The 26,213-nt window shown below is 38.6% G+C and overlaps 1 pseudogene; it reads right to left on the reverse strand.

Moving 5' to 3' along the window:
- LOC119058848 (spidroin-2-like) overlaps positions 1-26,213 on the reverse strand; it is a 45,067-nt pseudogene that overhangs the window by 13,808 nt on the left and 5,046 nt on the right.

Here is a 26,213-nt window from a genome sequence, read left to right on the forward strand (position 1 = left end):
ACCGGGGGCCACATCAGCCTTGTGGTCCTAAAGGCTGAGTGTATTTTAGGACTGTATAAATGTAACTACTCATTAACAGCTAAGTAAGAGCTGGGCACTACCACCAGATAGAAACAAGGTGCTGGGAGGGTCAGATTCGGCCTGCAGGCCTTGTGTTTGCCACCTGTGGTCTATATAGTTCAGAGTTCTGTTCGCCTGTCATCAAAGGACACGTGGGGCAGAGACAGGGTGGGCATGAAGTGGTTAGGCACATGTAAGAGATAAATAGGAAAGGAAAAGGGGAAAGATTTCCTGTCTTACAGATGAAGACAGGAGGCTTGGGTCTTAGTAGACTCTGGCAATAATCATGTGACCCTGGACAGGTCAATTACATAATCTAAAATTCATCATTAGTCCATTGAGATGTTTCTAAATCTTAATGATTCTTGCTGTCCTGTAAAACTCATTACTGAAAATTCTCAAGGAGATGATTTTATCATCTTTTCAGAAATACCTTTTTATCAATACCCCTAAAGCCTTTAACTACCTACCCAGAGGAGCTCTGGTATTTCCTTTTACCCTGTTAACAACTAATGGCTGGCCTCTCTCATGTGCAATAAGCTAGTATTCTTTTTTAAAAAAAAAAAAAAGTTTTCATACCTTCTTTCCTGGACAAAGCATATTGAGATCCTGACTCAACCCAAAGAAATGTTCCTGCCTTCAAAATGAATAGGCATAGGTAAGAGTATGAATGAAACTTGTAAATTGTAGTGTTCTTGGCATAAATAAGAATTGCATAGTTTTTTAAAAAATATGTGAAGTAGTTACTAAATATGTACATTTTCCCAAGGTTATGTATTTATTGCCGAGATAATTATAGAAGTATTTTCTGTGGAAATTCATTTTAAATTTTGGGGGCAATTGAAGAAATGTCTTTCTGCAAAAAGATTCATGGTCTTAATTTTTGTGGTTAGCACTTTCAGTTTTTGTAAAGCTCATTTATCTATTTTTGGGAAGCCCAAAGTAAATAGTTGAGATCTCATATTTGTTTTACCTGTACTTTTTCCCATTAAGCAATGGTTTAAGAATAATATATCAAGTACCTTAATTTGTTAAGTAACTAGTGTTTACATCATTCCATTAAATTTTAGTAAGTCTACCAGGTTCTTGTGAAAATCCATATTGGGATGTGTTTGATTTGTTTCTTTGTTTTAATTCTGTGTTTATCCCCTAAATAAAATGTCATGATTAAGCCATAGCATGGTACAGTAGGAAATCACTGGTCTTTATATGGATATCAGTTTCATTACCTACCATGCTGTAACCTTTCCAACAGGACTGCTGCAGAGCCCACCTCCAGGGGCCATTATTTAATTTGTTGAGTTCCAGTGGGGGCCAAGTTCATAGAATACAATGTTAATAAAGCCCCATGATAGTATTTTAACAATGAGCCTGTTTTCTTCTCTCTAAAATGGTGGCTGAATCAAACAGGGTTCCTTAGAACCCCCTCAATGATGAAGATAAAAGATAAAGTGTGATGTCTCCCAAACCATGGCAAAAAGGACCTTATGTGTCTAGGCACCACAAGGCTCTATTGTGCACTACCATACCCCAGTTCATCCTGCATTGCTCTGCCACATAGACTTTGCCTGGATTATTGTAGCCCCCTTATTGGCCTGGCTTACTCCCTCCAATCCTTCCTCTACACAGGAGCCAAACTAGCTAAATTTCATATCTGAGCATGTCATACCCAGCCACTATGATTAGGCGAGCCTCTGAAGATGCACATGACTTGCAGTACATGATCCCTGCAACACAGACCCAAGGGAGCTGGGTTACCCTGCACTGACCAATGGACAGCGTCCCTCCGAGCCCAGATCCTAGTGTTTCCTTTCTCCTGTTACAGCCCAGAGACTTATTTGCTGAGCTCCACAAAATAAACAAGATATCTGGTAAAAAAGACAGTCATTATTTTACTGTTTTTGACAAAATTGTTCTAAAAGCTATTGGTGATGCAATATTTATAAATAAAGAGCTGTCATAATAATGATTTTTAAAAACCACCATTCTGTTTCAAGCTTCTGTTCCTTTGCATTTTTTTTACAATAGTACAATATTAAGGTTATTTGGTTTTTTAAATACATTTCCCATCCAGATCATGAGTATCTCAATGGCAGATGGCATGTCGTACATCTTTTATCCCCAACATCTAGCATACTGCTGAATGTGTAGTCTACTCATGGTCATAACACTTATTAAATACTATTGAAAAGAGCTATCTTGTGTGACTCCTAAACGGTCCAGTGGGACAGATACTATAATCTTACTTTTAAAGAAAAAAAAAGGTTTAGGAGAGTTGCCAAATGTCACACAACTAATTAGTAGGAGAATCAGGATTTTAATCTAGATCTATAAAATTTAACAGTCTAAACATCACCCCACACCACCCAACAAATGTTTATTGAAATGAGAATTATTTGTATGGGGCCCCTACCCACACATATCCTCATCAGATATCACTGTTAACCTGAATGTCAAACCTATCAACAATTATTCAATAAGTAAGTTTGAGAGGTTTTTTAAAAGAAGGATTTGTGAATTTTATATATTTGAGATCTTTGATGGCAGTATTTAGCCAAAAATTTAGGCAAAAATGTTGATCTTGACATTGGCATTTCTTCTCAAAATTTTGTCACATTTTCAGCATACCTTGTCAAATATTCTATAAAGTTGAACAAGGTGGTTATGAATTTATTCTGCACTCACACTTACTCTGTTTTCAAAAGTCAAACTAGTCCACAAAAAAAGTTAGAATAAATGAGTTGAGCAACATGGCACAATACAAAAACCAACACAAATCAGTAGCATTTCTATACATCAACAATTAACAATCCAAAAAAAATTAGGAATACCACTTATAACAACATCAAAAAAGGTAAAATACTTAGAAATAAACAACCAAAAAGGCAAAAGTCCTTCCTGTACACTGAAAATCACAAAAGACTGCCAAAAGAAATCGAGACAATAAATAAACAAAATGCTATCTCATATTCATGAAATAGACAATATTGTTAAGATGTAAATAGTACCCAAAACAATCCCTATCAAAAACTCAAGTTTTTTGCAAAAATAGAAAAACCCATCCTAAAATTTACATGGAGTTTTAAGGGTAAGTTTCAATTACCCAAAACAGTTGAAAAAGAACAAAGTTGAAGGACTTGCTTCCTGATTTCAAAACTTATTCCAAAGCTGTAGCAAGCAAAACAACATACTGGCATAAAGACATATAGACCACTGGAGCAGAATAGAGAGCTCAGAAGTAAATCTTTACATGTACAGTCAAATGATTTCTGCTATTTATTAATTGTTTAGAGAGAGGGGAAGGGAGGGAGAAAGAGAGAGAAACATTAATGGGTTGCCTCTTGCACAGACCCCAACTGGGGGACCGAACCTGCAACTCAGGCAGGTCCTCAGCTGGGAATCGAACCTGGTGACCTTTTGATTTGTGGGAGGACAACCAACCAACTGAGCCACACAGGCCAGAACTCATTTAAAAAAATATCTTATTTATTTTTAGAGAGGGGAAGGGAGAGAGAAAGAGAACATCAATGTGTGTTTGCCTCTCATGCACCCCCAGCTGGGTACCTACCGGGCCTGCAACCCAGGCACACGCCTTGACAGAGAATCAAACCCGTGACCCTTTGGTTCGCAGGCCAGCACTCAATCCACTGAGGTACACCAGCCAGGGCTCATTTTTTAATTAGGTTGTTTTTTGTTGTTGTTAAGTTGTAGTTATTTATACATTGTGGATATTAATTCCTGATCAGATATATAATTTGTAATTATTTTCTCCCATTCTTTTTTTTCTCATGTGAAGATACGTTTATTGATTTTGAGAGAGAGAGTAAGAGAGAGAAAGAAACATCGATGTGAAAGAGAAACATCAATCCGTTGTCTCCAGTACACACCCAGACTGGGGACCAGGGACTGGGGATTAAATCAGCAACCTAGGTATGTGCTCTGACCAAGAATGGAGCCCGCAACCTTTGGTATACCGTGCAGGAGCATCCAACCTTTTGGTGTCTCTGGGCCACACTGGAAGAAGAGTTGTCTTGGGACACACATTAAATACACTGCAACACATAACCACACACAAAAAATCTCAGTGTTTTAAGTTAATTTATGATTTTGTGTTGGGTCACATTCATAGCCATCCTGGGACTCATGTGGCCTGCGGGCCACAGCTTGGACACCCCTGGAACGGAATGACACTCCAACCAACTGAGCCACCCAGCCACAGTTAATATATGTCTTCCTAATTTGGGCAAAATACACCAAGTAATAAAATCAAAATTCCTTTCTATAGGTAATAAAAAATGTTTGTGAGGGTATGACTTTTTCTTTTTACAAAATGAGTATAAGAACACTTGTCTTGTATATTCTTTATGGAATGTCTGACCACCAAGGTCAGGTTATCTTGACCATGGCTAAATCCAGGAAGCGAGAATCTAGCCATTGATAACTTCCCAATACTCATTTTATCTAATTAGACCTTATAGTGGTGGTATCTTGCCTACCCCCAACTGCTGAAGCCAATGGGACAGCAAATTGGGCAATGAGATCTGTGCTACCTGTTTCTTCCATAAAACTCTCTGCCACCTGTCAGAGGCACTGTGTGCCTGCACGAGGGGCCACCCGGCCCTGACATTCATAAAGGGTACAAGAGAATTCTACCTTGCTACTTGTACTGTTTTGCCTTTTATCTACCTTTTATTCCTTCCCTCGGGGGCTTGAGGAATGTCGTAAGGTGGTGGCAATAAAACAGAACAATGAAACTCACTTGGCAATTGGTCGTGAGAGTCACTTCCTTAACCTTATTGCCTGGGCCTAATAAAATAGGACTAAAGCCCAAGGCATAATAGTGTGAAGTTTTCTGCAGCTTTGACTCTGCTATTCCCCAGAGAATCATACAATCATGACCTCTAATTTACTATACTACTTAGTGACTTTGCTCAATTAAATTAGAACTTAATTTTGGCTTATTTTGAAGAACTTAATTAGGCTTATTTTAACTCTCTAGTTTGCATATACTGATCTCCAGGCACTTTCAGAGTGCCTCTTTCAGAGGCAAAATAGGACGTGGCACTGATAGCCCATCTGCACATACTCTCATCCACCCTAGCTCCTGCTTTTCTCTCTGGTTCTACGTAGAACAATTTTTGAGAGCCAGGAATTCTCCTCCTGTGGTTGGCAGTGTCAGTAAAGTCCTCCAAAAGCAGACACCAAGAGACATATAAAATGCAATAAATTCATCGAGGGTACCGCCTATGGATGATGAAGGAGAGAAGGAGCAAGAGGTGTAAGTGACTGAGGGTCAGATCTTTTACAGTGTTCCTTTCCTCTCTGAGTCATTCTTTTTTCAAAAAAAAAAAAAAACAGCTAAGCCCAGCATACATATTCACTATGTTTAAGTGCTCCTTTTCCAAGGAGGGTGTATTAGTCTGGGTCCTCAAAGAATCCAAGATGGGATTAATTATGCAAAGATTTTATTAGGAGAAGTTCCTCTGTAAGGTAAAAAATGAGGCTGAGAAAGCTGTCAGACCGAAGTCTGACCCTAACTGAAGGAGAGAGAAAGAAAAGCTTGGGTAGAAGCACCTTAGTCTGCCTTGTAGTCTGAGGAAAGCTTGGCAACCCATCAGGAATCCCCAGGCCAAAATCAACCATCAAAGGAGTCCCATGCCTCCCAGAAATAGGTCTGCCTTAGTATTCCTGCCACACTCGGTGACTGAGTGGGGTTGCCCATGGAGGTATGGCCTTAGTACAAATGTAGTGATGGATTTCACAGTTCAGCAGCTGTAGGCTTGGTCAATTACCCTCCCTGTAGTTAGAGGTCTGCAAATTATGTTCTCACACATACCTGGTCAGGCAGGCATCTGCTTTATTTTTTCAAAATTGTCATCTAATTTGTGATCAGATAGCTTTACACCCATCATTCTGTTTAATTCCACCAACGAATCTGAGATAGGTACTATTGATATCCCTATTTTATCAATGAGGAAAACATGGATCAGATAGTTTGATTTACTTGTCCAAAATCACGCAATGCGCAGGTGTCCCAGCTGGAATTTAAACACAAAATTAGAGTTAGATTTGTCTACCTCCAAAGCCAATGTGACAGGTATAGTGTTTGGACCTGAGTTAGTGAATGAGATAAACAGTCCAACCCACAGGGAACTTAGAACACTAATAATTCTCCCAGTAATCATGTTCCACCTCTGCCCCCCAGCTTCAATAGCTTCCATTTTTGACTGCTTCTCTGTCCTAGTCACTGTGCTAACTCAGTCCTCAACAGCCTCCCTGTTGAATGGGTATTACTAGCCTTATTTTACATATGAAGAAATGGAGATTTGAAAAATTATGCTTGCTGGTGGGGAGTGGGATATAAGGGGACTAAATGGTAATGGAAAAAAATACCATAAAGATTAAATAACACACAAAAAGAAAAAAGTATAGCTATTAAGTATACTTAGTATTTATTGAACTCTATGTATAAAGTATAGCTAATATTTACTGAGCTCTCATAATAACGTGATATAAGTAGGTGTTCTTATTATTTCCATTTTACAAATGAGGAAACTGAAGCACAGTTGCTTTAGTAGCTTTCCCAAGGAAATACAGCTAAGTACATGGTGGAGTCAAATCCAGGTTCTCTGGTTTTCAGAGCTTGCTTTCTTACCCATTATGCAAAACTGCCAGAGAGCTGGATTTGCATCCCAAGTCTGTCTGATTCCAAGTTATCCTGTCTAGGCTATATCTTACTCTCCTACTCCATTGTCCCCATTCATTTCTTCTTTTGTGTGCGTGGGCAGACCACCTACATCCTCAAGAAATCCTGAGTACCTATTATATATGCTATATGCTAGGGAAACAATATCCAACCATGGTATTATGTAGCCATAAAAAAGGAAAGGAAGATTTGAATATATTAATATAGCACAGCAATTTTCAACCGGTGTGCTGTGACAGGCACACTGGTGTGCTGCAAGAATTTTTGAAACACACAATATCTGACTGTTTAGTCAGGGGCACTGACCTCTTTTCCCTTAGACTGACAAATAAATCAACAGAACAGTAGCTGCCTGGTGTGAATAAATCAAAATGACACTTATTTTGTCAAATCAGCAAAAAATATATTTCTTGGTGTGCTGCAGAATTTTAGTAATTAGCTTATGTGTGCCATGAGATGAAAAAGATTAAAAGTCGCTGATGTGGTGTAATCCCTGGGATATATGATTAATAAAAAAGCAAGGTGCGGAAGGGTATACATCATATATTTTCTATATGTGGGAAAGAAGGGAACTATAAAACAAATGGTCTGAACCCTTTAAAATGTCAATAAACTAACAGGTTAAAAGGGTAAATATTAAAGACACTAAAGAACTTGACAAACTAAATGCATGGGGAACATGATTCCCCAATAGGACCTGAGATCTAGGGAGGAAAAAAGCTATAAATTGTTAAGTCCTAAACTGTAAAGGATCTGAGAGGTTACCCCATTTGCACAAATTTTTACACACACACACACACACACACACACACACACACACACAAAGAATATGAAAGATCTGGATCTGGGTCAGAGATAAAACTGTTTTTACTGACATAGCAATCTTAGTACCAGTTTTCTATGCCCTATTTTCCCTTGGGGTGACAGAAAGAGGGCTTGATGTCACGTGCACATACAGTGCAGTTTGTTCAACATAACAGAAACTCCAAAGTTATGAATCTCAGACCCTATCTTGAAAGGCCATCACAGCTGCATTCCTTCCCTCCAGAGATGAAAAGATAGGGCTTTGCTTTGGAACATAAACAAATCCCACATGGGGAGAGGTGGGAAAGCTTTCTACTTCACCTTCTTGGAATGTAAACAAATTGTTCCCAGGAGAGAGAAGGATTCTTTATCCAAGAGTTTCATTTTTAGGGTTGCTATTTAATCACTCTTTAACCCAGGTTGCCGGATTTTTTTTTCTCAGAAAGCTTTAACCACAATGCAGGAATGTGAAAAATCTGTGGGGAGTTTTTTTCTCCCATCCAAGTACTAACCAGGCCCAATCTTGCTTAGCTTCCAAGATCAGACAAGATTGGGCGCGTTCAGGGTGGTATGGCCGTAGACAGAGTTGTTTTCTGATCTACAGAAGGGATGTTAGTGAGATAGTGAGTGAAATTTGTAAGTGGACAATGTGTTGGACAAAAATATTAAATTTCTTGAAATTGATCATTGTATTATATTTTTTTATTTTTTGTTTTTTCTTAAGATTTTATTTATTTGTTTATTTTTAGGGAGGGAGAAAGAGAGGCAGAGGGAAACATCAGTGTGTGGTTGCCTCTTGAGCATCCCCTACTGAGGACCTGGCCTACAACCCAGGCATATGCCCTTACTAGGAATTAAACTGGCGACACTTTGGTTCACAGGCCAGTGCTCAGCCCACTGAGCTACACCAGCCAGGGCCCAAATATTGGTATTTAATTTCCAACTACTGCATGTATATTTTAGGATAAAGCAAATAAATAGATTATTTAATGTTATTAGAAACTATGATTTTTATGTTAAGAAATAACAGATCAAAATGTAATAGAACATAAAATTTAAGCTTTTATTAGAAAATCAGTATTATCTCATAATATTTGAAATATAAGTTTTCTAGCTCTGTCCACTAAATAAGCCCAGAAGCAGTGAAACCCCAATAGCAATAAATGCATTTAGTGCCCAGATGTTGGCTTCTACATATCATTCCCCAATATAAAGAACCAGGGCTCTCCTAGAGAAATGGCTGATTCTAGGTTAGAGGAAGTATAAAGTGCACTTGGGGTTTCTTTTTGTTCCAGAAAGTAAGAAACTGCTTAAGGAATGATGGAGACATAAAATCTACACAACAGACAGCTTAAACGAATTTGCACTGGCCAAATTTGGAACAATAAAAAATAATGGCAAACTAAATAACACTGTCACTGTTTTTTGAATACCGAATAAAGAAAATTCTACAAACTCACACTGATACTATTTAAAAAGTAAAAGAAAATAATCTATTTGCTACAATTGGAGGTGGCCATTTAACTAACCCTTACTCTAAAAACTGGTAAAGAAAAAAAATTAAATGTTTTATCATGACTTTTAAGGAAGAACTCTAGGGACTTCCAGTCAAGATGGAGTGGTAGGTAGACACACTTTACCTCCTCATGTAACCACAAAAAGGAATTACAACTTAATTTCAAAACAACACCCAGAACTGTCAGAAAATGGAATTGTATGGCAGTCCAACAACCAAGGATTTAAAGAAGCCACATTCATCCAGATGGGTTAGAAAGGCAGAGATACAGAGACAGGGAAGAGAAGTGAGGAGACAGTGTGGCATGGAGAGGCAGCAGTGGAATGGGCATGGGCAGTCCCATATTCATGAATAGTAGATAAAAATCAGGAGGAATAACTTGGGAGTCAGTGATCTCAGCACCAGACCAGACTGCACAGCCCAGGGTTCCAGCACCAGAAAGACAAATCCCCATAACTTTTGGCTGTAAAAACCAGTGGGGGTTGGAGCAGTGGAAGAAACTGCCAGATTTTCAAGAAACTTTGCTTTAAAGGTCCACATGGTCTTAAAACGTTCAAAAACCCATCCACTCTCAGATTCAACACCAGGGCAAAAGCTGGAAGAGTGCCAGTCATATATGGGGAGTGGATGAAGTGTCTGAAAACAGGGTGAGTGCCAGGCAAAGCCCCAGAATCAGGCAGTGGCACAATCACCTCTCTGAGCCCTCCCCTGACATAGAGCCACAATGCAATGAAATATGTTGCCCCATCCTGTCAATTACCTAAGGCTCTGCCCCACACAATTTACAGATGCTTTTTACAGGGAGACAAAGTAGGTCTACCCAATACACAGAAACAAACACAAGGAGGCTGCCAAATTGAGGGGACAAAGAAATATGGCCCAAATGAAAGAACATAACAAACAGCAGAAAAAGAACTAAATGAAATGGAGATAGCCAACCTATCAGATGCAGAGTTCAAAACGCTGATAATCAGGATGCTCACAGAACTCACTGAATGCAGCAACTACATAAAGGAAGAAATGAAGGTTATACTAAGTGAAATAAAGAAAAATTTACAGGAAAACAACAGTGAAGGGAAGGAAGCCAGGATTCAAATCAATTATTTAGAACATAAGGAAGGAATAAACATTCAACCAAAACAAAAAGAAGAAACTGTCACGAAAGAAGAAACAGGAATTCCAAAAGCAAGGATAGTATAAGAAGACCCCAGGGTATCTCCAAATGTGCCAGCATCCAAATTATAGGGATGCCAGAAGGAGAAGAGGAAGAGCAAAAAACTGAACTTATTTGAAAAAAATAATGAAAGAAAACTTCCCTAATTTGGCGAAGGAAACAGACTAACAAATCCAGGAAGCACGGAGTGCTGAACAAGTTGGACCTAAAGAAGACCACACCAAGACACATCATAGTTAAAAAATGCCAAAGGTAAAAGATAAAGAGAGAATCTTAAAAGCAGCAAGAGAAAAGCAAAGAGTTACTACAAAGGAGTTCCTATAGACTTCCACCTGATTTCTCAAAAGAAATTTTGCAGGCAAGAAGGTACTGGCAAGAAGTATTCAAAGCAATGAAAAGCAATGAAAAGCAAGGACCTACAACCTATATTACTCTATCCAGCAAAGCTGTCATTTAGAATGGAAGGACAGATACAGTGCTTCTCAGACAAGGTAAAGCTAAATGAGTTCATCATCACCAAGCCATTATTACAGGAAATGTTAAAGTGACTTATTTAAGAAAAAAGGATAAAAACTATGAATATTAACAAGGCAACAAATTCACAACTATCAACAACTGAATCTAAAAAAGGAAAACCTCAGCAAACAGCTAGAACAGGAACAGAATCATAGGTATGGAGATCATTTGGAGGGTTATAAGTTGGGAGGGTGGGAGGGGGAGAATAGGGGACAGGTACAGGAATGAAGAAGTACAATTGGTAGGTGCAAAATAGGCAGGGGCATGTTAAGAATCGTGTAGGAAATGGAGAAGCCAAAGAACTTATATGTACAACACATGGACGTGAACTAAGGGTCTAGGGGATTGCTGGAGTAAAGGGGGGTACCAGGTGGAGGGGGGCCAAAGAGGGAAAAATTGAGAAAACTGTAATAACATAATCAATAAAATATACTTAATAAAAGAATACAAGTTGGCAGCAAAATGTTCTTTTCAAATGAATACCAGCTAATAGATATAGAAGAAATGACAAAATTAGAAAATCACCATATTTCAACCACCAATAAAATAACTGGTCTCATAAAGCCTTTCAACAGATGCTAAAACTATTAGGTGAAAGTTGTTGTGTGGCACCCAATTTTATCTACGACCATAGATGACTTGTTATTGTAAAGGTGTGTGTGTGGAGGGGGGAGGGTGGTGACTGGCACCACCTTAAACAGATGATTACATTTGGCATGGGAAAATATATTTGCAAATGATACCTCAGACAAGGATTTGATCTCCAAAAGAGATAAAGAACTCACATGACTACACTCCAGGAAGACAAACAACTCAATTAAAAAATGGGCAAAGGACCTGAACAGACACTTCTCCAAGGAGGTCATACAGAGGGCCCAAAGACATATGAAAGGAAGCTCAGCATCACTAGCCCTCAGAGAGATGCAGATTAAATCCACAATGGGATACCACTTCACACTGGTCAAAATGGCTATCATAACCAAATCAACAAACGAGTGCTAGAAAGGTTGTAGAGAAAGGGGAACCCTAACATACTGTTGGTGGGAATGCAGACTGGTGCAGCCACTTGGGAAAACAGTATGGAATTTCCTCAGAAAACTAAAAATGCAATTGCCTTTTTACCCAGCAATTCCACTGCTGGGATTATACCCCAAGACTCCTGAAACACCAATCCTATGCAACCCATTGTTCAAAGCAGCACAATTTACAATAGCCAAGTGCTGGAAGCAACCTAAGTGCCCACCAGTAAATGAATGGATCAGAAAACTATGGTACATTTACACAATGGAATTCTACACAGCAGAAAGAAAGAAGGAGCTCCTACCCTTCATGACAGCATGGATGGACCTGGAGAGCATTATGCTAAGTGAAATAAGCCAGGCAGTAAAAGACAAATACCATATGATCTCACCTATAAGTGGAACCTAATCGACACAATAAACAAGCAAGCAAAATATAACCAGAGACATTGAAATAAAGAACAAACTGACAATAACCAGAGGGGAGGGGGGAAGGGATAATAAGGAAAAATAGGGGAAGGGTCATCAAGGACCATATGTAAAGGACACATGGACAAAGCCAAAACAGGTAGGATTGAGGGTGGGAGGCGGGAAAGCATGGGGTGGGGGAGCAGAGAGTGCTGGGGGAAAATGGGGACAATTGTACTTGAACAACAATGAAAAACAAAAGCATGAGCTCTGGAGGCACACTGCTTATGGTTGGACAGCATCTCTGTGCTTCCCAGATGTGTGGCCTTTGGAAAGTTATTTAACCTCTCAATAGCAATCACCTGACAGGTGTGTGTGTGTGTGTGTGTGTGTGTGCGCACTAAATGTAATACAGTCATAGCAATGAAACATGTAGAGCACTAAGAACAATGCTGGGCACATAATAAAGTCTTAACTGTTAGCCATTAGCATTATTATTATTGAAGGTCAATTCTAAAACTAATCTAATATGCTAGATTCTAATTTTAGTATTTTATAAGTTAATATTATACATCAAGGTCCCATTATGACACCTCAAGATTTTCTACTGGAACTCCAGATGTGCTCTCCAAATCCCATATCCCATACTTGTATTTTAGGCTAAGCATTCAAACTTCAACATCGTATTGCTGGAACTTAAAGTTCCAATCTCATAATTCTAGACTCGAATAATATAATTTCATGTTCTATTCTTGTGACTTCATATTGTAGTTTAGGGACTCTAAAATCTTTCTCTGAAACTGAAATTGCACCACTGGACCTCTAAATTTTACTCTCATAACCTGAGATTCTATTATTAGAACTCTAGGCTCTACATTCAAAGCCTGAAATTTGAATAGTGAACTCCCACATCTACTATTGAAACTAAAGGTTCTAGTCTCTGAACTTGAACATTCCATGGTTACAACTCAGCTGCTACTGGAAATACAGTATAGGCTTTACTCTCTGTATTTGAACTGTACAATTAGATTCCACAATTACAACCAGAAAGTCTACTTTAGAAATTTTAATAAAGGCAATCCAAGACTCTAATTGGAACACCAAGTCTAATCTGTGACTTTCATATTTTGTTTTTGACCTTCCATTTCTATCGAAGTCTGAGATTCTAATAACCCAAAGTGTCTTGGAATTGAAGGTTTTACTATTTTACTCCAGATTTCATTCTTGTAATCCCAGATTTGACTCTCAGTTTCCTAGCTTCTATTAGAGATTGGAAAGAAAGGTTTCTTGAGAACTTCCCAGGCATAATTGCTTGGTTATACACTGTACCAAAGTGTGCTCTCAAATTCCTGGGATAATAAATCCCCTGGTGAATGGACCCCTCTGGGAATGGCTACGGCAATAGGAAACCAGGTTGGCTCATGACGAAACTGTAAAATTAATGAAACTTCCTACAATTCCTGTCTTTGTGGCTTTCCTCCAGCTCTCCAGTGACCTTGTGCAGCCTCACTGCTTCCATCCACCCCACTTAGGTCAAGTTACTCTTAAAATATATTTGAAACTTTTTCATTTTAAAACATTAATGCGTTAAAATATTTCATACATTCTCCTTCCTCTTTGCTTCATTAATTTTTAAAATATTTTATTTATTTATTTTTAGAGAGAGGTGAAGGGAAGGAGAAAGAGAGAATGAAAAACATTGACATGAGAAAGAAACATCGATGGGCTAACTCTTGTTTGCACTGGGGACCGAACCCACAACTTAGGGATGTGCCCTGATCGGGAATCAAACCAGTGACCTTTCACTTTGGGAGATGACACTCAACCAACCGAGCCATACCAGTCAGCGCATCTTTGCTCCATTTAAATATATAAAATTTAAAGCCTCAGCCAAAGAGTAGAAGTTCCTAAAGTCAGATTACACACATTTTCAAGGAATAAGGGAGGTAACTTGGAAAGAAAGTCACTGGGCCTCTGGTGGACCCTTGAAATCACCTCACCCAATTGCTTGACAGTATAGTACAAAAAGATTCTGGAATTTGGAAAAGGCTTCCTCATTTTCTTCCTCACCTGTCAAATGGGAATAAAAAATCATGTTGATAATATATGTAAAAGAGCATTGTGAACATTATGTAAATATTAGTCATTGTTACTACCTCCCTTTTCAAAGGAGCTCGTCCCTGGTGGCTTTGACCATGACTATTCTGCCACCTATTGGACATGCCTTGAATTACACTGTTCTTTTTCTCCTGTTACCCAACTATCACCTTAGATTTTTTCTGGCATACTTGAAGACCCTTTGGAAAAAAAACTCCCTTGACTGGTTTCAGTGAATTTACAATATATTATTTAAGATTAGTGAGTTCAACAATTATTACTGAACATTTACCAAGTGGAAAAGGCCAAGGAGAAAAAGATAAATTTTACTATCTACTGTTGAGGGGTGGAGGGACACGGCAGTGTGCTAAGGAGCACTTCACCAACTAGGTGGTCTCCTATTTGGGTGTCATGAAAAGAGAATACTTCTGAGAGGGAAATGAGAGCATTTCAGGAAGAGAGAACAAATGAGCAAAGGCACAGAGCTGTAAAAGTACCTTTGGGGATGGTAAATTGCTGTGTAATCAGAGCACTAGATTCGAGAAAGGAGGAAGTGATAACAGTGGTTAATAGCCTTTGTTCACAGCCTTATTGTATACATAGCCCTTTTAAATATATGTTCTTGACCTGGCCAGTGGCTCTCTTGGCTGTAGTGTTGTCCCATACGCCAAAAAGTTGTGGGTTCTATTCCCGGTCAGGGCACATACCTAGGTTGCAGGTTTGATTGGGATGCATACAAGAGGCAACTGATCAATGTCTCTCTCTCACATTGACGTTTCTCTCTCTCTCTCCCTTCCTCTTGCTCTAAAGTCAATGAATATATCCTCAGGTGAAGATTAAAAAAATAAAGTTAATATAAACAAACATATGTCCTCAAGGGAGGCTTTATAGCAGAACAGTAGACATCATGGACTGTGATGGCAGCTAGACCTCCATTTAAATGTTTATATTTGACAACAATTTAACCTCTCTGTTTTTCCATTTTCTTATCCAAAAATAAAAGTACCTACTTCTTTGGGTTCTTATCAGGATTAAATAGGTTTGTCAAATTCTTATACATAGCTAGCACTTAATAACTGCACTAGTCAGTAGTTATCATAAGCTACTATTATTTCACCTATAAGATAGAAGTTACTATCCCAATACTATAGAGGAGGAAACATGTTAAGTTGCTAAGGTAAAATGCCAAGTTTTTAAAATTATATATACCAGAGACTCCAGACTGCAAAAGCAGTTTGGGATCAGAGTGTTAACAACTCTGAATGACAGTATAAAGTTTGGGCTTTATTCCGTGTAGGTTATGGGGAGCCACAGAAGATTTTTAGGCAGGAGAGTTTTAAATCAGATTTCTGTTTTGGAGAGAATTCAGGACCTTCTGAGTAAAGTCACTGGACTTACAAGCAACAACTGTAATTATAATGATAATAAACATGTATTTCCCTCTATGTATTAGGCATGTGGAAGGAATAAATACTTTCTATTGCATTTTTTAAAGAAAATAAGCCGTTGCATGGCATCATGTTGTTTAAAGGAAACCTATGGGAAGCAAGCAGAGGAATGGTTCTCAATATTTTATTTCTCATATGACTTTTTTCCCCCTTAAGTGAAAAAGAGGTTACATCTTTGTCTCCTCCCCCAGGTATTTTGTAGACATGATCTTCACAGCATGCAGGGCCTGGGGATCTGAGGAGGGAGGGGAAGCCTGCCCAAAGTCACAGAGCTGATAAAATGGCATACGCACGCCTATCTACTCCAAAGTTCTTGTTCTTTCGTCAACATCTCACTTTGTCCCAGTGGTTAGAGGAGATATTTTAAGGCAAGGAGATGCTTCACTCAAATTATATTCAGAGTATGAGTATGAGGACCAAGGGTGGAGGCTGGGACTCCTCCCTTAAATGAAGAGAAGAAAACAGTTCTGAATCCTGGGAGCTTCCAGTCATCTGAGACTTTGGGAGAGCAGATGAGAAGGGAGCAGGAAGCAGGGAGGGACCAGCAGTGGATGACATTCCACCTGCTGAGCCTCATCTCACAGGTAGCAAGAGTTCTGGTGGGTCTACTCTGTACCAGACACCTGGAATTGGGGGTCCCATAGGATTTCATAACATCACTATGTTATGGTCCCAAAAGATCAGAACTAGTAGGCCCCTCAGAAATTACGTCTAGTACTCTCATAGAATAAGGAAACAGGCCCAGAGAGGAGCAATGATTTGTCCAAGGGTCACATGGTAGTGAGAGGCAGAATATAGGGCCCCTGCTTTACTGGGATTTATTTCTCTTTAATTCATGCCGAAGTGACTGATGGAAGATCCTTTCCCCAAAGCATGCTTTTAAGAAAACAGAGAGCACCTAAAGGAGAAAGTGGGTACAGAGAGAGAAATAAGAGCTTAGAATCTGGGGGACAACTGTGGCCCCCTCTACAGCTTTCTCAGGAGCAGCCTATGTCTGGGGATTCAGGAGGTTGTTATGTAGGAAGATAGTGAGTCTTGTGTTTCTAGCAAGGACCTCCCAGGAGCAGAGGTGAGATTTACGCCCCTTCCTCTACTCAAAGCATAGTTTTTACACATGGACTTCATTTCATCCTGACTATCCCCATGTAAAAGGATATTTAGGCCCATCAAAGAGATGGCAGAGCTTAAATCTGTGGGAGCTGTGGGCTGGGAGTCAGGAGACCTGGTTCTAGGCCCAGCTCTGTCACTATTGTTTCAGGTGACCCAAGCAAGCCCTTTTCCCCTCTCTGAACTTTAGTTTTAGTTCTCTCATCTGTGAACTGGAACATTTATATCTATTCTGAACATGTCTTTCAAACTATAGATATCAATGTGCAGTTAAACTTTTCTAGGGCCGAAATTTTTCATGTGTTCCACACTGACTGAAATCTAGGGGTCCTGGTGGCCTGACCTTGTGCTAAATCACACACAGTTATCTGGCTGACATAATCTCATCTAACCTCAGAAGTTCCCTAACTAGACTGACCTCTTTCATCTGGAAAAGACTGAAGCCTTTTAGACAGAGGCTTTATCATGCTATTCACCCTGACACCTACCCTGGGTTCTGACTATCATTTTCTTCACCTGACAGATGAGATGATCATTGTTATACACAGGGAAATGTGGAAGATAATACAAACGAAGCCACTTTAAAGTGGAGTTGGAGCTGCCATCATGGAGGAACTGCCTTGCACGTCTTGTGCCTCGAACCTTTGAAATGTTTAAACAGGGCAAAATCACCTTTGAATTGGGCCTAAAGCAAAACTGAATTTCAAACAACCGTTGGGAAAGATAACGTGAAGGCAGATATTATGACTACTGGATTGATGACTACTGGACTGAAAATTAAAAACATTCTTTAGAATTAACATCACTATGTATGGTATCTACACGTACAGAAATGCCTTCCTTTTATAGATGAAACTGTTCCCATTCTCATTTCATAAATATCCCTTGCCTTTGTCTCCTAATCAAAACACTATTTGGGTTTCTATATGAAGGAACAGCTATTCTTTTTTTATCTCAAATAAATGCTTGTTGCCTCTCACTTTTGCCTTTCATATTTAGGTTAACAGAAGCATGACATAGAAGAATCTCTCTGAATCTCAGCTTTCTCATCTAAAAAAAAACCTGTAAGAATTTGTAAAACACCTACATTACTGGGTTGTTGTGAGGCTCAAATAAGAAAATATATTGGACAGTATCTGGCATCTATTTCAAATTCATCCACTCAAAGTTATCCATCTCCACTGCTATTACCTGAAGCCTAGTCCAAGCTACCATCTTGCTTTTATTTCTGAGCCTCTTCCATTTCAAATCTTGTTTCAACAATTCCACTGCCTCTCAGCAGCCAGTGATATTTTAAACATAAATTAGATCACATCCCTCCCCTTACTCAAAACCCTCCAAGGCTTCCCACTGAACTTAACATAAAATCCCAAATTCCTACCATGTAATATGACTTTTCCCTGTCTCTGGTCACATCTCTTTGTCACTCACGGCTTGCTCACGGCTTGCCACACCAGCGACACTGGCTTATGCTCCATTTCCCAGGCTGTTTTCCACGCCAGGCCCCCTGGCTAACTGCTACTTGGCCTTCAAGTCACAATTTACACGTCACTTCCTCAGAAAGAGCTTCCTGGACCCTCCTGAATAACTGTTTCTCAAAGATTTCCCTGCCCCCATTATTCTCTTTCTTAACAATCTCATAATGTTCCAGGATTTACCACAATTTATTATTGTATATTCATTTGTGTTTACTTACTTCTTTATATCAATTCCCAAACACATGCATTGCCTGCTTTTATACCCCTTCATCCCTAATATCTCACACAATTCTGAAGATACGGTTGTTAGGGAGCATCTACTCAATGACTGAGAGTGCTCAGTTAGTTTCCTCTCTTCTCTTTCTCCTTTCTTTACTCGTATTATTACTAGACACAAGAAATAGTCCACAGCTAACAAAAATATTGTTTCATGTGTCAGGGACCATTCATTCATCTCAAAAGCTGAAATCTGGGCTCATATTTTGGCTGACACTTGCTGTGTGACTCAGGGCAGATTCTTTTAACTCTCTGAACCTTGAGTCCTTCCTCAGTGAATGGAGAAGTCAGCATCAACTTCAAAAGATTGCTATGAAGATTCAATCACAATGCATATGAAGCACTTAGTGCAGTGAGACACATTGAGTGCTCAAAAATGGTAGCTATTTTTAATAATAACTATCACTGATAATTATTCTCTGAATACTTCCAGGACTGTGGTATAATACTTTTGTGCTATGGGAGACAACTGAATTTTGTGTCATTATACCTGAGCTCCAGTCCTGAAATTGGCTCCATGAACTTGGGCACCCTGTCTCATTGCACCTCATTTCCTCATCTATAAAATAGGTTTACTAACCCCTAACCTACTCGTCAGATGGGACTATTATGGGACTAAAACAGGACAGTGCATATATTGTACAAAGGCCTCATAAATTGTACAAGGCTATATGTAAAAGTAAATGCCTATTATTATTAATATTCTGTGGTTCACCTCCCAAGGTGACTCTGGGTAAATAAAATAATATCAAAGAGATGTTCCAAGTGATTGTGGCCAATGAGAAAGCTTTAGTCAGTATGCCAAATTTGAACCTGATCATCTCCCATGGAACCATGCCTCTGTTTCCTCCTGATTGAAGAGAAGCCTGAATATGTCCTCAATCTCTTCAATGCCTCAGGGTGCAAGGCAAGGAGAGAAAAGTCCAAATGTGAGACAAGGTTTGTTTGCCTGTCCTATTACTGTCTGCCCACATAGAGACAGGAACCTGACAGATCTCTTCCTCTGTCCTGATCCTTCTGGCTCTGCCAACCCCCAGGTAGGTAAACAGCATTGTTAGAACCCAGGAAAGAAAGGTTTTTTTTAATTAGTTAAGCTGATGACAACCGTTTTATCCATCTTCTCTGCCCATCCTCACTCTGGCACACCATGGAAAACACATATTCTTGGATATCCAGGGAGGTGGTATTAAAATGTAAAAGAATAGCACATAATTCAAATGTTGACTATTCATCCATTCACTTGTTTGTGACCTTGGACAGGTCCTGGGCTTTATGCCCCCAACATGTAAAGTGGTAAAAGATGTTGGATTCTAGGATAACTTATTGGTGGGGTACTGATAAATGTTTAACACTCTCTGAGAGTACGTCTGACATGAATATAGGTTAATATTTTAGTTTACATTTAATGGGCAAGATGAAAGTAAAACAACAAAGACATACATTGGAATGTCACTTCTTTGTCAATAATATGAGTGACTTATTTCCTGAATATGATAATAGTTTTCAAATGCTGGGAGGATAGTTCCTCAATTTCTGCTGTGTTTTTCACAATGTAATAGCTCTAAATACATAATTTTAAGTTTAATTTGCATTATTAACATTTGCTCTTTCACTTTCTTAAGTCTAAACAATGAAACAAAACAAGCCCTGGTGGATAGCATTTGCCAATTTCTGTGGTATAAGTATTCCCACTATGGCCAATTTCACAAAAGTTTTAAATTTTGACCAAGTTCAATTTATCTATTTTTTTCTTTGTTTGCTTGTACTTCTGTTGTCATATCTAGAAATCACAGTCTCATCCAAGGTCGCAGAGATTTACATCTATGTTTCCTTCTAAGAACTTTATAGTTTTAGCTTTTACATATAGGTCTTTGATAATTTTGAGTTCATAATTTTTGTATATGGTGTCACATAAGGTTAAACTTTATACTTTTGCATGTAGGTACCCAGTTGTCCCAGCACTATTTATTTATTTATTTATTTTAAAAGATTTTATTTATTTATCTTTAGAGGGGAAGGGAAGGAGAGAGGGAGAGAAATATCAATGCATGGTTGCCTCTCGTGAGTCTCCTGCTGGGAACTGGCCTGCAACCCAGGCATGTGCCCTGACTGGGAACTGAACCGCGATTGTGTGGTTCACAGGCCCGTGCTCAACCCACTGAGCTACACCAGCCAGGGCCTCCAGCACTATTTATTAAAAACACCATTCTTTCCCCATTCAGTGGTATATGTCACACTATAATTTAAAATACTTGAAACATTGAGAATTAAAATGTTTTATTTCTTTCTAAAAAAATTATCAAGAGTAATTTGAACAGCATTTGCCCTTATATTGTACAACTTACAATAAGTGTGAACATATTTTCTATGCTTGGAACATGATCCTATTTCTTTTAATTTATATAATTATATCATGCTCATATCATTAGAATCCAGGTATCCAGTCTCTATAAACCAGGGTCCTCCCATTGTACTCATATACCATGCTGTCTCACATGTAATTCTTATGAAAAATACATTGTAAACATTCCCCAATATTAAGCATATCCTAATACTCTCCTTCTAGGATCAGGGGATGACAGCACGAGTCATCATGGACAGAGTATTAACTATGCTATGGAAATACCTCTGTTTTATTATTCAGTCAAATTTCACTTACACGAAGGCATTTCATTCATATTATAAATGCTCCCAGTGGTTTTCCTCTCTCTGGCGGTTGGTGCACCTTCCCTCTCTGAGTGTGGGAGGAGGTGTGGTGGTGCTGAAGCAACAAGGAAATTTGTAGTCAGACAGACCCAGGTTGAAATCTTAGCTCTGCCACTCACGATCCCTTTGGACAAGTAATTTCACCTCTCCGAACCTCAGTTTCCTATCTGTCAACATGTTGAAACAACACTCCTTATTTATTCTTTCAAGCCTGCTCCTCCTCCCATTTTTTGCATGACAGCAAGGACTACCAAGTTGCCCAAGCCAGAAACCCAAGTGTCACTTTTGATTTCTCCCTTTCTCACACACCAATTCAATCATGAATTTGATGACTTTGCCTCCCCAAATCTCTGTTTTCCCTGCTGTACCTTAATTCAAGTCATCACCACTTTTGCCTGGATTATTGCAAGACATTTATAAATGGATTCCCTGTCTCCAAATTTGTGTCCTTTCACCTATTCTCTATATAGTGCTTAGCATGTTCCTTTCTGAAATGAAACCAGTTAACGCCACTGACCACTCCCCACTGCTCATAAGACAAAACACAAAGTCTTTGATTTAAATTATAATTTCCTGATTTGGCTTTTGCCTTGGCTGTCATTGCTCCCCAACCTCGTGCTCACTGCCTAGGCCAAATCTGTTCTCTCAGTTCTTCAGACACATCGTATCTTCTCTTGCCTCCAGGTTGTTGTGTATTATATTCCTCCTGCCTGGAACATGTTCTCTCCCTACCTACTACCTTCCTATCCCTCCACTCAATTTGCCTAGATAAGTCTCAGTCACTTAGGTATTGCTGCCTCTAAAACATCTTGCCCAACTCCTAAGCTGGGTAAGGGTAAGATGCCCCTGTTTGCTTCTATAGCACACTGTGCTTACCCCCTAAAATCCTAAGTGCCTACTTTCTCGTCTGCTTTGATCAGTAGAGTCTAAACTCCTGAAGGGCAAATATAGTATTTTGCTTACCACAGAACATAGGGCCTGGCAGTTACATAGTAGAGTTCAATACATATTTGAACAACTGATTGAATTAATGAACTATTTTGTGCTTTCATGGCCCAGGCTCTTGGTTCTGTACAATAGGTTTCAGAACCTGCTTCTAGCTCTCTTTTCTGATCTAGGTGACATGTTAGCTTCTTGCACCCTAGGTAACTCCCAAGGCTTTGAACTGTGCATATTCTGTTATTGTCAACTTCCTCTGAAGTTCCCATTAGGACAGTCCAAGGAATCCAGGGCATTGGTGCTGGTCAACCCTGACCATCACTGCTGCTTGTCCAGAAAGATTCAGATAGTAACAGCAAACCATTTAAAGAACACATATGATATGACAATTCCTTGTATATAAAGCAGAGAGAAGCCTCATTTTACCAATGAGAAAACATATTCTTCATATCATATCTAATACTTACTCAGGATTTGAACCCAGGTCTGTCTTGTCCCAAAGCTTTTCCCATTACACAGGATTGAAAATGCTACATATCTTACTGTGTCAGGTTTGACAAGAAACATATATGTTGGTAAGGGAACCAGACAATGGTAACAATGAGAGAAAACTTTTAGAAGGGCAATTTGGTGATATCTAACAAAACTCTGTATGCATTTGTCCTCTGACCTCAAAATCCCACTTCCAAGAACTTACCCTTAAGATACATGTACAGTATTAGAAAAACACACATGCACAAAATTATTCATTGCAACATTGTCTGTACTACAAAATGCTGGAAACAATCAAAATACCCACTCACAGACTAGCTGAATAAACTATAGAAGTGGTTCACAAACATTTGGGGGATAGTCCTCATTTACATGCTTATAAATTATTGAGGAGCCCAGAGATCTTTTGTTTATATGGATTATATCTATTAATATTTATCACCTTAGAAATTAAAACTAAGAAAACACTTTAAACAATTATTCAAAATAACAACAGTAAACTTATTAGGTGTTAACAAGAATAACTTATTGTAATAAAAAACAACTATATTTTCCAAAACAAAAAGCATAGTAAGAAGAGTAGCATTATTTGTATTTTGTAAATCTCTTTAATGTCAATCTACTAGAAGACAGCTGGGTTATCATATCAGTTTCTGTATTCAATCAGTTCGGATATATTAGTTGATATATATGAAGAAAATCTGTCCTTAACAGATATGTAGTTAGAAAAGTGAGGAATACTTTTTAAAATATTTTATTTATTTATTTTTAGAGAGAGGGGAAGGGAATGAGAAAGACTGGGAGAGAAACATCAATGTGTGATTGCCTCTCATGCATCCCCTACTGGGGACCTGGCCTGCAACCCAGGCATGTGCCCTGACCGGGAATCGAACCAGCAACCCTCTGTTTCACAGGCCCGTGCTCCATCCACTAGGCTACATCAGTCAGGGCAAAAGTGAGAAATATTTTAATAGTCACTTCAGATGCTTATAGATATTTTCTTTGATACATCAAAATTTGATAAGTGGTCATTTCTTTTTCTTTATTTTTAATATTTATTTATTGATTTTAGTGAGAGGAAAGGAGGGAAGAAGGAAGGAGTGGGGAGAGAAGGAGGGAGGGAGAAATGTCAACTTGTTGTTCCACTTATTTATGTACTAATTGTTTGATTCCTGTATGTGCCCTGACTAGGGATCAAAACTGCAACCTTGGCATATCAGGATGATGCTCTAATCAACTGAGCTACCTGGCTATGGCATGAATTGTAATTTCTTAAAGATTAGTTGCAATGTGGAATCTGAGACCATATCAGTAAATTTGTGTGCTCTGTTCAATTAAAATCCTTTCATTTGTATTACAATTCAATGGGATATTATACCCATATATATTTTTGTAAAATCATGCATTGGCCATTTGATAAAATACTAGTTGATGGAGTTATGTGGATCTACCTAATGTTGACACATTTCAGTATAAAACATTAAAAAAACACTCTCCAACATTTGTTAATATCAGCATCCATGTTTTCAGAAAAGTTTGGGATGGTGTCAAGTTCATGGCAGTGAGTACAAATTTTTCAAAACTCTAACATGTACTTGAAAACTTGAATTTATCATTGGCAACAAATACTGTTAGTTGTTTTCCTTGAAGTGACAGGATCAGTTTGTTTATTTCCTAGAAAATGTCTGTCCAATTCCCAAATCCAAATGAATAACCAAAATTTACCTATTGTTCTTCAAAGTGAAAATGATGTTCAAGTAAAAAGTGGTGTGTGTGCTGTGTGCATTTTCTAGTTCTAGTTACTTACAGAGCCTAGGAGCAATGGTACCATGGTGGCAATGAGCACACCTACTATCTAGATCTTGGTTTTTAATATCATTCTCCACTAAATGGAACAGTTTTTAGGGGAAATGGGTGATTCCAGAGCTGAGGGTGGGAAGCATAAGGTAAGCTTGAGACGTAGTGCCACAAGGTAAGGGAAATGCTTTAAAAATGATGGAGAGCCCTGGCTGGTGTGGCTCAGTGGAGTGAGTGCTGACCTGTGAACCAAAGGGTCGCCGGTTCATTTCCCAGTCAGGGCACATGCCTGTGTTGCAGGCCAGGTCCCTGGTAGAGGGCATGTGAGAGGCAACCACTCATTGCTATTTCTCTCCCTCTCTTTCTCCTTCCCTTCCCCTCTCTCTAAAAATATATAAATAATTTTTTAAGTTAAAAAAATGATGGAAAGGTGATGAAAGAACATAAAAGCCAGCTAAATCTAAAACAATTTATGCATCAAAATAAATTATGATGGTAATGATTATATAATTCATAGAATACAATAAAAATTGACAAGTTCATTCAAATATAAATCAACAAATTAAAAATAAATAAATAGGATAGGAGTGAAAAGCTTCCTCATATGCTAGGAAAAGAAAAAAATGTTTAAGGAATGATGATAATGGAATTAGAAAATGACCATTTGGCAACCATTATAGTAACAATTGTTTCAAGCAAGAATTATCAATGAATGTTAGAACTGGTGGGTAGTCTCAAATAATCTCCCCACAAAATGTTTGTTAATTACAAAGAACCAAGTAATTACTTTATACTGAATAAACCTGGCAAATACTGCCTTAATCAATTAACTGAACAAAGCTGCTGTCACCACTGATGGGACATACTGGTTTCACATGCCTCCTGGTATGATGCATTTAGAAGGAGACAACAACAGTTTTGAAGTATTCCTGCTAAAAGTGCATAACCCCAAATCTAATCATGAAGAAACATCAGCCAAAATCAAATTGAGGGATATTTTATAGAATAAATTGCCTGTACTTTTTTAAAATGTCAAGGTCATGAAAGACAAAGACTGAGACACTGTTCCAGATTAAAGAAAATTAAAGAGATTTGACAACTAATTATAATGTGTGATCTTGCACTGGATTCTCGGCCAGAAAAAAATATTTTATTTTTTTGTGAAGAATATTAGTGTGTCAGCCCTGGCTGGTGCGGTTCAGTGGATTCAGTGCCAGCCTGCGAACCAGAGGGTCACCAATTTGATTCCCAATCAGGGCACATGCCTGGGTTTCAGGCCAGGTCCCCAGTAGGGGGGCATGCAAGACAGAGCCACACACTGATGTTTCTCTCCCTCTCTTTATCCTTCCCTTTCCCTCTCTCTAAAAATAAATAAAGAACTCTTTAAAAAAACATTAAAAAGCCTTAAAAAGAATATTAGTGAGTCGACTGGCTAAATCTGAATAAGATTGTAAATTAAATCACAGTACTGTATCAATATTAAATTTTTTATTTTGATAATTGCACTGTGATAGTTGTACTCCTCCTCCTGAGGAAATAGACTAAAATATTTAGGGATAAATAGACCAGAAAATAATTACAACAGTTTCTTTATATATCTGTCTCTCCGCAGATACAGAAAAAGAGCAGGCATGAGAGCACATGCATGCACAAGAAAGGGAATACTAAAG

The sequence above is a fragment of the Artibeus jamaicensis genome, unplaced genomic scaffold (assembly GCF_021234435.1).
Source record: "Artibeus jamaicensis isolate MK-2021 breed Jamaican fruit bat unplaced genomic scaffold, CSHL_Jam_final scaffold_1019, whole genome shotgun sequence".
Classification (NCBI taxonomy): Eukaryota; Metazoa; Chordata; class Mammalia; order Chiroptera; family Phyllostomidae; genus Artibeus; species Artibeus jamaicensis.